This window comes from Oncorhynchus nerka, linkage group LG7 (genome assembly GCF_034236695.1).
Source record: "Oncorhynchus nerka isolate Pitt River linkage group LG7, Oner_Uvic_2.0, whole genome shotgun sequence".
Classification (NCBI taxonomy): domain Eukaryota; kingdom Metazoa; phylum Chordata; class Actinopteri; order Salmoniformes; family Salmonidae; genus Oncorhynchus; species Oncorhynchus nerka.
In genome coordinates, this window is record NC_088402.1 from 22,412,802 (window position 1) to 22,427,906 (window position 15,105).

A 15,105-nucleotide genomic window follows, 5' to 3' on the forward strand; every position below is an offset into this window, starting at 1 on the left:
CGTTGACACTGACCTGCTCCACCCACACCCCTAGCCCTCCTCTGGAGCCCACAAGATCATGGTCATGTCCATGGACACAGAGAGCAGGCTCAGGGACTGATGCTGGTCGCATCCTATATGGGGAGTTGCCAGAACTGCAGCAGGCAGACAGACAGTGAGTGATGTGAACTAATAAAAGAGTTTAGGGGTCACCCTTTCTGATTTCATGGGTGTATGGTAGGCCCATCAAACAAATCACTCCCTCCAACACCATGGAATCATTGAGTGGTATGGTACCACCACATCACAGTGAAATAAGAAAAGTCTGATCTGGGGACTGAATGGTGTATAGGTTGACAGTACAGTACCTTTTATGACAAGGGTGTGCCAGTGGACTCCATAGACCTTGTTCTCATGTCAGGCCAGGACTGACTCTAGCATCACTGCAAACACTGAGGAGGCATCTGGGGCAAGGAGACAACATACAGTGGGGCAAAAAAGTATTTAGTCAGCCACCAATTGTGCAAGTTCTCCCACTTAAAAAGATGAGAGAGGCCTGTAATTTTCATCATAGGTACACTTCATTTATGACAGACAAAATGAGAAAAGAAATCCAGAAAATCACATTGTAGGATTTTTTATGAATTTATTTGCAAATTATGGTGGAAAATAAGTATTTGGTCAATAACAAAAGTTCATCTCAATACTTTGTTATATACCTATATATATATAATTGTCATGCTGAAAGACCCAGCCACGTTTAATCTTCAATGCCCTTGCTGATGGAAGGAGGTGCGGGGACAGGCTTCCATTCAGCCACAAGAGCATTAGTGAGGTCGGGCATTGATGTTGGCATTCCAATTAATCCCACATGTGTTCGATTGGGTTGAGGTCAGGGTTCTGTGCAGGCCAGTCAAGTTCTTCCACACCAATCTCAACAAACCATTTCTGTATGGACCTCGCTTTGGGCACAGGGGGCATTGTCATGATTAAACAGGAAAGGGCCTTCCCCAGATTGTTGCCACAAGTTGGAAGCACAGAATCTTCTAGAATGTCATTGTATGCTGTAGCGTTAAGATTTCCCTTCACTGGAACTAAGGGGCCTAGCCCGAACCATGAAAAACAGCCCCAGACCATTATTCCTTCAACACCAAACTTTACAGTTGGAACTAGGCATTGGGACAGGTAGCGTTCTCCTGACATCTGCCAAATCCATATTAGTCCATGGGACTGGCAGATGGTGAAGTGTGATTAATTACTCCAGAGAATGCGTTTCCACTGCTCCAGAGTTCAATGGCGGCGGGCTTTACACCACTCCAGCCAACACTTGGCATTGCGCCTGGTGATCTCATGCTTGTTTGTGCGGTTGCTCGGCCATGGAAACCCATTTCATGAAGCACCCGACGAACAGTTCTTGTGCTGACGTTGCTTCCAGAGGCAGTTTGAAACTCAGTAGGGAGTGTTGCAACCGAGGACAGACATTTTTGCGTGTTACTCGCTTCAGCACTTGGCGGTCCCGTTCTGTGAGCTTATGTGGCCTACCACTTCGCAGCTGAGCCGTTGTTGCTCCTAGACGTTTCCACTTCACAATAATAGCACTTACAGTTGACCGGGGCAGCTGTAGCAGGGCAGAAATTTGACAAACTGACTTGTTGAAAAGGTGGCATTCTATGACGGTCCCACGTTGACAGTCACTGAGCTCTTCAGTAAGGCCATTCTACTGCCAGTGTTTTCTATGGAGATTGCATGGCTGTGTGTTCGGTTTTATACACCTGTCAGCAACGGTGTGGCTGAAATAGCCGAATCCACTAATTTGAAGAGGTGTCCACATACTTTTGTATATATAGTGTACATTTATCTTTAGTAGAATGGTGTGATTGTACAATCACAAACTCCATCCACATATGTGTGATAACTTAGTCAGTCAACTACATTTTTAGAATTATACGGTTATTGCCAGGGATTGAACAATCCACATTCCCGATTAAAATAAAACATCAATCCAATGAACTTTGGCAATGATGACATTAACATTAATGATCACGTGACTGTTTATTAATACAGTAATGCAGATCTTGTTCTATGAAATCCACAAAAACCTGATGTTTTTATTTCATCATTCATTTTTTTATAAGGAAATGATTCTAATTAAACAGAAATGTTCTAATGAAGCCTGATAACAAATGTCTACTCACCGGTGTCTGTCAGTTTAAAGACGTCCTCAGTCATCCTAATGGTGTGTTCATCCTGCGTGTTTCCCTCGGTCCCAGATTTGGCAACCAGCCTCCACACATGGATCAGACAATCCTGAGCACAGCTGGCCAGTAACAGATCCCCCTCTGTACAGCATGGAGGTAGAAATTAGTTTGCTTTTATTTCGTATATATTTTTCATTTAAAGGGATCGTTCACTCAATTCAAACTGCATCATCATCACTACAGTTTTTGCTCTGTACTGAAAGTGCTCTATCTTGGAAACTTGATTGCTGACATGCACAATTTTGTGGGTGGACTAATGAACAAAATACAAACAAATATGAGTGAACTATCCCTTTCAAATCAATTGAAATGTATTTATATATCCCTTCTTACATCAGCTGATATATCAAAGTGATGTATAGGAACCCAGCCTAAAACCCCAAACAGCAAGCAATGCAGGTGTAGAAGCACGGTGGATAGGAAAAACTCCCTAGAAAGGCCAAAACCTAGGAATAAACCTAGAGAGGAACCCGGCTAAGAGGGATGGCCAGTCCTCTTCTGGCTGTGCCAGTTGGAGATTATAACAGAACATGACCAAGATGTTCATAAATGACCAGCATGGTCAAATAATAATAATCACAGTAGTTCACAGCAGGTCTGGGACAGGTAGCAGGTCTGGGACAGGTAACACGTCCGGTGAACAGGTCAGGGTTCCATAGCCGCAGGCAGAAAAGTTGAAACTGGAGCAGCAGCACGGCCAGGTGGACTGGGGACAGCAAGGAGTCATCATGCCAGGTAGTCCTGAGGCATTATCCTAGGGCTCAGGTCCTCCGAGAGAGAAAGAGAAAGAAAGAGAGAATTAGAGAGAGCATACATAAATTCACACAGGACACCGGATAAGACAGGAGAAATACTCCAGACATAACAGACTGACCCAAGCCGCCCAACACATAAACTACTGCAGCATAAATACTGGAGGCTGAGACAGAAGGGGTCGGGAGAAACTGTGGCCCCGTCCGACGATACCCCCGGACAGGGCAAAACAGGCAGGATATAACCCCACCCACTTTGCCAAAGCACAGCCCCCATATCACTAGAGGGATATCTTCCACCACCAACTTACCATCCTGAGACAAGGCCGAGTATAACCCACAAAGATCTCCGCCACGGCACAACCCAAGGGGGGGGGGGGGCAACCCAGACAGGAAGACCATGTCAGTGACGCACCCCTCCTAGGGACTGCATGGAAGAGCACCAGTAAGCCAGTGACTCAGCCCCTGTAATAGGGTTAGAGGCAGAGAATCCCAGTGGAGAGAGCGGGGAAACGGCCAGGCAGAGACAGCAAGGGCGGTTCGTTGCTCCAGAGCCTTTCCGTTCACCTTCACACTCCTGGGCCAGACTACACTCAATCATATGACCCACTGAAGAGATGCGTCTTCAGTAAAGACTTAAAGGTTGAGACCGAGTCTGCGTCTCTCAAATGGGTAGGCAGAACATTCCATAAAAATTGAGCTCTATAGGAGAAAACCCTGCCTCCAGCTGTTTGCTTAGAAATTCTAGGGACAATTTGGAGGCCTGTGTCTTGTGACCGTAGTGTACGTGTAGGTATGTACGGCAGGACCAAATCGGAAAGATAGGTAGTAGCAAGCACATGTAATGCTTTGTAGGTTAGCAGTAAAACCTTGAAATCAGCCCTTGCCTTGACAGGAAGCCAGTGCAGGGAGGCTAGCACAGGAGTAATATGATAATTTTTTGGGGGTTCTAGTCAGGATTCTAGCAGCCGTATTTAGCACTAACTGAAGTTTATTTAGTGCTTTATCTGAGTAGCCGGAAAGTAGAGCATTGCAGTAGTCTAACCTAGAAGTACCAAAAGCATGGATTAATTTTTGTGCATAATTTTTGGACAGGAAGTTTCTGATTTTTGCAATGTTACGTAGATGAAAAATGCTGTCCTAGAAACAGTCTTGATATGTTCGTCAAATGAGAGAGATCAGGGTCCAGAGTAACGCCGAGGTCCTTCACAGTTTTATTTGAGGGACTGTACAACCATTAATTGTCAGATTCCAACAGAAGATATCTTTGTTTCTTGAGACCAAGAACAAGCATCTCTGTTTTGTCCGGGTTTAAAAGTAGAACGTTTGCCATCCACTTCCTTATGTCTGAAACACAGGCTTCTAGCAAGGGCAATTTTGGGGCTTCACCATGTTTCATTGAAATGTACAGCTGTGTGTCATCCACATAGCAGTGAAAGTTAACATTATGTTTTCGAATGACATCCCCAAGAGGTAAAATATATAGTGAAAACAATGGTGGTCCTAAAACGGAACCTTGAGGAACACCGAAATTTACAGTTGATTTGTCAGACGACAAACCATTCACAGAGACAAACTGATATCTTTCCGACAGATAAGATCTAAACCAGGCCAGATCTTGTCCGTGTAGACCAATTTGGGTTTCCAATCTCCAAAAGAATGTGGTGATCCATGGTATCAAAAGAAGCACTAAGGTCTAGGAGCACAAGGACAGATGCAGAGCCTCGGTCTGACGCCATTAAAAGGTAATTTACCACCTTCACAAGTGCAGTCTCAGTGCTATGATGGGGTCTAAAACCAGACTGAAGCATTTCGTATACATGGTTTGTCTTCAGGAAGGCAGTGAGTTGCTGTGCAACAGCTTTTTCTACAATTGTTGAGAGGAATGGAAGATTCGATATAGGCCGATAGTTTAAAAAAATATTTTCTGGGTCAAGGTTTTTTTTTTCAAGAGAGGCTTTATTACTGCCACTTTTAGTGAGTTTGGTACACATCCAGTGGATAGAGAGACATTTATTATGTTCAACATAGGAGGGCCAAGCACAGGAAGCAGCTCTTTCAGTAGTTTATTTGGAATAGGGTGCAGTATGCAGCTTGAAGGTTTAGAGGCCATGATTATTTTCACCATTGTGTCAAGAGATATAGTACTAAAACACTTGAGTGTCTCCCTTGATCCTAGGTCCTGGCAGAGTTGTGCAGACTCAGGACAACTGAGCTTTGGAGGAATACGCAGATTTAAAGACAAGTCCGTAATTTGCTTTCTAATGATCATGATCTTTTCCTCAAAGAAGTTCATGAATTTATTACTGCTGAAGTGAAAGCCATCCTCTCTTGGGGAATGCTGCTTTTTAGTTAGCTTTGCGACAGTATCAAAAAATAAATTTCAGATTGTTCTTATTTTTCTCAATGAAGTTGGAAAAATAGGATGATCGAGCAGCAGTGAGGGCTCTTCGATACTGCACGGTACTGACTTTCCAAGCTAGTCAGAAGACTTCCAGTTTGGTGTGGCGCCATTTCCGTTCCAATTTTCTGGAAGCTTGCTTCAGAGCTCGGGTATTTTCTGTATACCAGGGAGCTAGTTTCTTATGACAAATCTTTTTAGTTTTTAGGGGTGCAACTGCATCTAGGGTATTGCGCAAGGTTAAATTGAGTTGCTCAGTTAGGTGATTAACTGATTTTTGTCCTCTGACATCTTTGGGTAAGCAGTTAAGTGATTAACTGATTTTTGTCCTCTGACATCTTTGGGTAAGCAGTTAGGTGATTAACTGATTTTTGTCCTCTGACATATTTGGGTAAGCAGTTAGGTGATTAACTGATTTTTGTCCTCTGACATCTTTGGGTAAGCAGTTAGGTGATTAACTGATTTTTGTCCTCTGACATCTTTGGGTAAGCAGTTAGGTGATTAACTGATTTTTGTCCTCTGACATCTTTGGGTAAGCAGTTAGGTGATTAACTGATTTTTGTCCTCTGACATCTTTGGGTAAGCAGTTAGGTGATTAACTGATTTTTGTCCTCTGACATCTTTGGGTAGACAGAGGGAGTCTGGAAGGGCATCAACAGATCAGCTGATATATAAATGCATTTGATCAAGAAATCTTTGGGTTGTCTGAGAATTTATAGCATGACGTTTGATGCTCCTTGGTTGGGGTTTGAGCAGATTATTTGTTGCGATTGCAAACGTAATAAAATGGTTGTCCGATGGTCCAGGATTATGAGGAAAAACATTAAGATCCACAACATTTATTCCAATGGACAAAACTAGGTCCAGAGTATGACTGTGGGTAGGTCCAGAGACATGTTGGACAAAACCCACTGAGTCGATGATGGTTCCGAAAGTCTTTTGGAGTGTGTCTGTGGACTTTTCCATGTGAATATTAAAGTCACCAAAAATGTGAATATTATCTGCTATGACTACAAGGTCCGATAGGAATTCAGGTAACTCAGTGAGGAACGCTGTATATGGCCCAGGAGGCCTGTAAACAGTAGCTATAAAAAGTAATTGAGTAGGCTGCATAGATTTCATGACTAGAAGCTCAAAAGACAAAAACGTCTGTTTTTTTTTTGTAAATTGAAATTTGCTATCGTAACTGTTAGCAACACCTCCGCCTTTGCGGGATGCACGGGGGATATGGTCACTGGTGTAACCAGGAGGTGAGGCCTCATTTAACACAGTAAATTCATCAGGCTTAAGCCATGTTTCAGTCAAGCCAATCACATCAAGATTATGATCAGATTAGCTCATTGACTATAACTGCCTTTGAAGTGAGGAATCTAACATTAAGTAGCCCTATATTGAGATGTGAGGTATCACGATCTCTTTCAATAATGGCAGGAATGGAGGAGGTCTTTATTCTAGTGAGATTGCTAAGGCGAACACCGCCATGTTTAGTTTTGCCCTAACCTAGGTCGAGGCACAGACACGGTCTCAATGGGGATAGCTGAGCTGACTACACTGACTGTGCTAGTGGCAGACTCCACTAAGCTAACAGCCTGCTGCCTGGCCTGCACCTTATTTCATTGTGGAGCTAGGGGAGTTCAGAGCCCTGTCTATGTTCGTAGATAAGACGAGAGCACCCCTTCAGCTAGGACGGAGTCCGTCACTCCTCAACAGGCCAGGCTTGGTCCTGTTTGTGGGTGAGTCCCAGAAAGAGGGCCAATTATCTACAAATTCTATCTTTTGGGAGGGGCAGAAAACAGTTTTCAACCAACGATTGAGTTGTGAGACTGCTGTAGAGCTCATCATTCCCCCTAACTGGGAGGGGGCCAGAGACAATTACTCAATGCCGACACATCTTTCTAGCTGATTTACACGCTGAAGCTATGTTGCGCTTGGTGACCTCTGACTGTTTCATCCTAACATTGTTGGTGCCGACGTGGATAACAATATCTCTATACTCTCTACACTCGCCAGTTTTAGCTTTAGCCAGCACCATCTTCAGATTAGCCTTAACGTCGGTAGCCTTGCCCCCTGGTAAACAGTGTATGATCACTGTATGATCACTTTAATTGTATATATTCCCTATATAGGCCTAGTGCATCACATTTGGGCTCTGATCAAAAGGAGTTCACTACAGAGGGAATAAGGTGCCATTTCAGATTCACTCTAGATAAGATGGCTGAGAAGAGAACACACAACTTCTTAAAACTAAGGCCACCTGGGGAAGAGTAACAGGGAGAGGAGGGGGTTGAAAGGAAGGGGGTGATTAGGTGGCCATGGTAGTATAAGGGGGCCAGGTTGGGACTTGCCAGGACACCAGGGTTAACACCCCTATTCCTGCAACAAGAGGGAATCTTCAGTGACCACAGAGTGTCAGAACCTTGGTTGAACCGTGTCTTCCAAAAGTTGGAATTAAAAAAAAACCCAGCTGAACTCAAAGACAGGGCTGCGGAGCCATGCTGCTTGAAGGATACAGTATATCTGAGAGAGAGGGGTAGAACGAAAGCATTGACTAGGCCCTGCTGCACCCATTTCATGCATTATAGAAAGACTTCAGTTTGCAAATGCAAATCGAATTAAACAAATGCCCCAGTCATAAAAGGATGGATTTTAATTTTGTTTTATAGTAGAGAGAGACTGGAGAGAGAGGACTTTTGCAAAGCCTATGGGGCATATAAATTAATCTCTGACTGCATCCCATAGGCCTCTGGTCAAAAGTAGTGCACTATGAAGGAAATAGGGTGCCATTTGGGACACACATCTCTCTCCACCTCTAATGGCCGCCCAGCTTGGAGTAGTTCATTGACTGAGTGGGATGAGTCCAGTGGAGAGGGCTGGTGAAGGAGATGAAATAGCTTTTACAAACCCTGGGCTGAAACCCAAACTGCATACCATTCCTTATTATAGTGCGCCACTTTGGACCAGGACCCATGGGGTTCTAGTCAAAATTAGTGCACTATATTAAGCCCTTAGGGTGCCATTTGTGATGTAGGCCTGAACTCCTGCTGGAGTACATCTGGAGTGGGTTGCACAACTCAAGTAGGCAGCTGAATACACATATACCAGAAATACTTCCACATATTTTGTCATAACATCTCTGATTATTAGACAGATTTTTGACTAAAATGTAAATGTAAAATAAGGCAGTGAGGAAACAGATCGCTAAACACTGGTGTGGTCCTCAACTAAATACACACACTCCACACCACAGATCCAATCCTCATACCCTTGCAAGGAGAAGACTTTCATGAACTGTCAGATACACTTGGGAGAAAAGGCCAGCATCAATGTAAATTAAAATGTTTATGTATATGAATACAACATACTCGATTTATTGATTTTTACATTACTGTCCATTAATTTGTTGGCCAATGCCAGCTATTTGATTTCGCTCACCTGTCCATTGCACTGTACATACAAATGTGTTCTGCAATCTCGCCACAGCAGGCCAGTATGGGAACACTTGCTGCTGAAGCCAGGCTGCATTATAACACAGACAGATTGAGTGAAGGGGTGGAAGGGCAGGGGGACAAAGCATCACACAGAGAACAGGCATGTGAAAGGGAGGAGAGATGACGTGCGGGACACTTCATGCACAAATTGCATTTTTAATATGGGGTGGGGGGCATCTCCAACCGGCAACGGCCGCCGTAGAAACAGCTTACTTCTGCTGGCTGGCAAGAACGCTAGCGAGACATCCATCATAAAACCTCTCCCAAACGATATGGTTTGTGTGGCACTCCGCTTCAGGGAGAGAGAGGGAAGAAAGAACAACAAAATTAGCCTTTAAAATAGGGTGTGAGTCATACTTGTACAAAACGGGCACGAAAATTACACAAAAACATTGGGTTCCATACATCACTGACAAGCATTCCTAAATCAACTGCTCCCAGATTATTTCACTAACTCATCCTAGAGAAGTGAGATGGCTAATCGCTAGACTAGTTCTTTTGAGGCAAGCTACAGAGACATTTGTCAAACGGTGACATGTTTTTCTTCTCTCCTTTCGCCAGAAACACAGGGGTCTTCCAGGCACTAGCAGCACATTCTGGCAGCAGAGCTCCGTCTGGCCTACATAAGACAACACACCCTGAGGACAGACCCAGACTGCATCCCAAATGGCACCCTATTCCCTATATAGAGCACTACTTTTGACCAGGGCGCCAAATGGGACGCAGCCCCAGCCACACGCTCATCTCCATGACTGTCATGTAACATCAACATTCACTCCCCCCCACACCAGCTAACATACAGAGAGGAAATACCAACCAATGCCACAAAAACACCTAATCTAAGAAACCCAGAACTGAAATCATGCGCAAATGCATCAGATGCTTGATTAGGTTCTGGGAAGAGATGCATGAGATAAGCTACACTACATGACCAAAAGTAGGTGGACACCTGCTCGTGAAACATCTCATTCCAAAATCATGGACATTAATATGGAGTTGAACCCCCCTTTGCTGCTATAACAGCCTTCAACTCTTCTGGGAAGGTTTTACACTAGATGTGGGAACATTGCTGTGGGGACCTGCTGCTATTCAGCCACAAGAGCATTAGTGATGTCTGGCACTGATGTTGGGCGATTAGGCCTGGCTCGGCATTCCAATTCATCCCAAAGGTGTTCGATTGGGTTGAGATCAGGGCTCTGCGCAGGGCTGTCAAATCTTCCACACCGATAAACCATTTCTGTATGGACCCTGCTTTGTTTACAGGGGAATTGTCTTGCTGAAACAGGAAAGGGCCTTCCCCAAACTGTTGCAACAAAGTTGGAAGCACAGAATCGTATAGAATGTCATTGTATGCTGTAGCTTTAAGATTTCCCTGCACTGGAACTAAGGGGCCTAGTCCAAACCATGAAAAGCAGCCCCAGACCATTATTCCTCCTCCACCAAACTTTACAGTTGGCAGTATGCATTGGGGCAGTTAGCGTTCTTCTGGCATCCGCCAAACCCTGATTTGTTTGTTGAACTAGCAGATGGTGAAGCGCGATTCATCAAATCAATCAAATCAAATCAAATGTATTTATATAGCCCTTCGTACATCAGCTGATATCTCAAAGTGCTGTACAGAAACCCAGCCTAAAACCCCAAACAGCAAGCAATGCAGGTGTAGAAGCACGGTGGCTAGGAAAAACTCCCTAGAAAGGCCAAAACCTAGGAAGAAACCTAGAGGGACCAGGCTATGTGGGGTGGCCAGTCCTCTTCTGGCTGTGCCGGGTGGAGATTATAACAGAACATGGCCAAGATGTTCAAATGTTCATAAATGACCAGCATGGTCGAATAATAATAAGGCAGAACAGTTGAAACTGGAGGAGCAGCAGCACAGTCAGGTGGAAGTTGAAACTGGAGCAGCAGCATGGCGAGGTGGACTGGGGACAGCAAGGAGTCATCATGTCAGGTAGTCCTGGGGCATGGTCCTAGGGCTCAGGTCAGTTGAAACTGGAACAGCAGCATGGCCAGGTGGACTGGGGACAGCAAGGAGTCATCATGTCAGGTAGTCCTGGGGCATGGTCCTAGGGCTCAGGTCCTCCGAGAGAGAGAAAGAAAGAGAGAAGGAGAGAATTAGAGAACGCACACTTAGATTCACACAGGACACCGAATAGGACAGGAGAAGTACTCCAGATATAACAAACTGACCCCAGCCCCCCGACACATAAACTACTGCAGCATAAATACTGGAGGCTGAGACAGGAGGGGTCAGGAGACACTGTGGCCCCATCCGAGGACACCCCCGGACAGGGCCAAACAGGAAGGATATAACCCCACCCACTTTGCCAAAGCACAGCCCCCACACCACTAGAGGGATATCTTCAACCACCAACTTACCATCCTGAGACAAGGCTGAGTATAGCCCACAAAGATCTCCGCCACGGCACAACCCAAGGGGGATTCATCACTCCAGAGAACATGTTTCCACTGCTCTAGAATCCAATATGTACGAGCTTTACACCACTCCAGCCGACGCTTGGCATTGCGCATGGTGATCTTAGGCTTATGTGCGGCTGCTCAGACATGGGAGCTTCATGAAATGGGTTTCCGACGAACAGTTCTTGCGCTGATGTTGTTTTCAAAGGCTGTTTGGAACTCGGTAGGGAGTCTTGCAACAGAGGAAATACAATTCTTACGTGCTACACGCTTCAGCACACGGCGGGCCGTTCTGTGAGCTTGTGTGGCCTACCAGTTTGCGGCTGATCCGTTGTTGCTCCTAGATGTTTTCACTTCACAATAACAGCACTTACAGTTGACAGTGGCAGCTCTAGCAGTGCAGAAATCTGACAAACTGACTTGTTGGAAAGGTGGCATCCTTTGACGGTGCCAAGTTGCAAGTATAACTGGAAAAATTATGAAAGACAAGCATTGTAATTTTGAATTCCACAAAGTAAGTGTGGAAGAGGTGAAAAAAATATTGTTGTCCATCAACAATGACAAGCCACCGGATCTGACAACTAAGATGGAAAATTACTGATGATAATAGAGGATGATATTGCCACTCCTATTTGCCATATCTTCAATCTAAGCCTACTAGAAACTGTGTGCCCTCAGGCCTGGAAAGAAGCAAAAGTAATGCCTCCTTTACTGACTCAAATAGCTGATCAAAGAGCCTGTTACCAACCCTTTGTAATCTTTGACAAGATACAATGCTATTTTACTGTGAACAAATTGAAAACAGATTTTCAGCATGCTTATAGGGAAGGACATTCAACAAGCACAGCACTTACACAAATGCCTGATGATTGGCTGGAAGAAATTGATGACAAAAAGATTGTGAGGGCTGTTTTGTTAGACTTCAGTGTGGCTTTTGACATTATCGATCATAGTCTGCTGCTGGAAAAATGTATGTGTTATGGCTTTCCACCCCCTGCTATAGTGTGGATAAAGAGTTACCTGTCAAACAGAACACAGAGGATGTTCTTTAGTGGAAGCCTCTCGAACATTATCCAAGTAGAATCAGGAATTCCCCAGGACAACGGTTTAGGCCCCTTACTTTTTTCAATCTTTAAATCTTTCAATCTTCAGTCTCTATGTATGCGGCTGACTCAACACTGTACACGTCAGCTACTTCAGCTACTACAGCGACTGCAACACTTAACAAAGAACTGCAGTTAGTTTCAGAATGGGTGGCAAAGAATAAGTTAGTCCAAAATATTTCAAAAACTAAAAGCATTATATTTGGACAAATCGTTCACGAAACGCAAACCCTCAACTAAATCTTGTAATGAATAATGTGGAAATTGAGCAAGTTGAGGAGATTAAATGAGACTAAGAGTGGTAGAAGTATGTCCATAGTAAAGTGCTGCTCTGTCTTCTTGACAATACTGTCCACAAGGCAGGTCCTACAGGCCCTATTGTCGCACCTGGGCTACTTGAGTCGTGTGATCAGGTGCCACAAAGAGGGAGTTAGGAAAATTGCAATTGGCTCAGAATAGGGCATCGTGCCTGGCCCTTAAATGTACACGGAGAGCTACCATGAATGATAAAAACTCAGCAAAAAAAGAAACGTCCTCTCACTGTCAACTGCGTTTATTTTCAGCAAACTTAGCATGTGTCAATATTTGTAAGAACTGTAAAGAAATGCTATTTCTTATGCAGGTGACCAGCATACTGCTATTACATTGCTATAACTCACAGTAAAGCCTGTGGGGCCCCCTACAGGATAGCCCCCACATTACACACACTAACTGCCAAACCAGCGCACACACATAATCTCCTTTCTAGCCGAACATTGTGTGCCCGAAGAGGATTCTACGATGACGGACAGACAACTGAGCCAATGGCGGAAGACTACAGACTACACCCCAGCCTGAACCAATCCAAAGATCCGATCTTCTAGAATCAACCTACTTTCTGTTCTGTATATTAGGGTTGTGCTGAATGTTAACGGCCTCTTTCCTGCTGTTCTGTGCGAGCTAACGGAAGAGCCGTAATTACGCTGTACCAGATATCTTCACTCTGAATAAACTGTCGCTTGTCATACAATTTACCACTTTGTCTGAATCGATCCTTGACCGGCTCACCCTTCTACATATCTAATTACTAACAGAACTTGGTAGCAGAGGATGGTTAACTAACGGTCCAGTCGAAGTGAGCTGATTGGGTGTGAGAGAGGGGGTGAGTGGGTGAAAGGACAATTCACGAAGGACGGGTGAAGACTTTTCGGGGGGAGGACAACAATTCTGCTCAACTCGGGAAACTGATCTAAAGGTGCACCATAAATAAGGTAAGCAAAACCTGTTAAATCAAACTTTGCATATTATCGTATAGTCTGTCTAAATTTTGATCAGTATTTCCGAGTAAGTATGAATTCTTGTGTAAATTTATAATTTGCTGACGAGTCAAAGACAGTGAAGTGAACATATGTGGTAACAATCCGGCGACGGCCGGAGTGATATAAATCATTGATGAGATATCAGTAAGGGGATAGTTAATTACTATTCATTAAATCTGGCGCCGAGGGGATAAATTGTAATTTTGTCCCGCGACCCGGTCAGCACAGTCTGATAGCTTTCAATTGATGAGAGATCACTTTAACCTCTTCCTTCTACCCTCTACTTTTTTTGAACATTCTGTTAAAAATCGCGCAACATTTCAGCGCCCTGCTACTCATGCCAGGAATATAGTATATGCATTTGCTTAGTCTGTGTGGATAGAAAACACTCAGACGTTTATAAAACTGGTTAAATCACTGCTGTGGCTTTACCAGAACGGCATTTACATCGAAAAGCACAGGAAAAACTGATCACTGAAAATGGGAAAATATATCCATGCGCTACTTGAACCCATTGATAAAGGTGAACCACAATTAATTGACTGAGGTTGCAGTACCTACAGCTTCCACACGGTGTCTAGAGTCTTGTCATTTCCCTTCGAGTTTTTTCTTGGTCAAACACATGCAAGGCACCGTATTTCTTCAGGTCTAGGACCGGATATTTTCGTTGAGTTTCTAGCCGGACATTTTTCCAGACGGACAGCTAATGATCTTTACATCGCCTCCTGATGAATTTTATCGCTTATTAACGTTTACTAATACCTAAAGTTGCATTACAAACGTATTTCGAAGTGTTTTGTGAAAGTTTATCGTCGACTTTTTGAATTTTAAAAAATGACGTTACGTTTTGAAAACGCTGTTTTTTTCCGTTTATCACACAGTCTACATATAACGATATCTTGGCTTTATATGGACCGATTTAATCGAAATAAAGACCCAATAGTGTTTATGGGACATCTAGGAGTGCCAATAAAGAAGATGGTGAAAGGTAAGGACTGTTTTCTATTTTATTGTGCGGTTTGTGTAACGCCGAAATGCTAATTATTTTGTTTACGTCCCCTGCGTGGCTTTTGTGTTGTAGTGTATTGGTGCATGCTATCAGATAATAGCTTCTCATGCTTTCGCCGAAAAGCATTTTAAAAATCTGACTTGTTGCCTGGATTCACAACGAGTGTAGCTTTAATTCGATACCCTGCATGTGTATTTTAATGAACGTTTGAGTTTTAACTAATACTATTAGCATTTAGCGTAGCGCATTTGCATTTCCAGAGCTCTAGTTGGGACGCAAGCGTCTCAGGTAGAAGCAAGAGGTTAAGGCCTGGATAGTTCCGATAGGGGTCAGGAATAGAGATCAGTAAGGGGATAGCTAATTACTATTCATTAAACCTGGCGCCGAGGGGATAAATTGTAA

At 43.9% G+C, this 15,105-nt stretch overlaps 1 pseudogene; it reads right to left on the reverse strand.

The window, feature by feature from the left end:
• LOC135572616 (elongator complex protein 2-like) overlaps nt 1–12,363 on the reverse strand; it is a 47,583-nt pseudogene extending 35,220 nt beyond the window's left edge.
• Between the last annotated feature and the right edge of the window lie 2,742 nt (nt 12,364–15,105).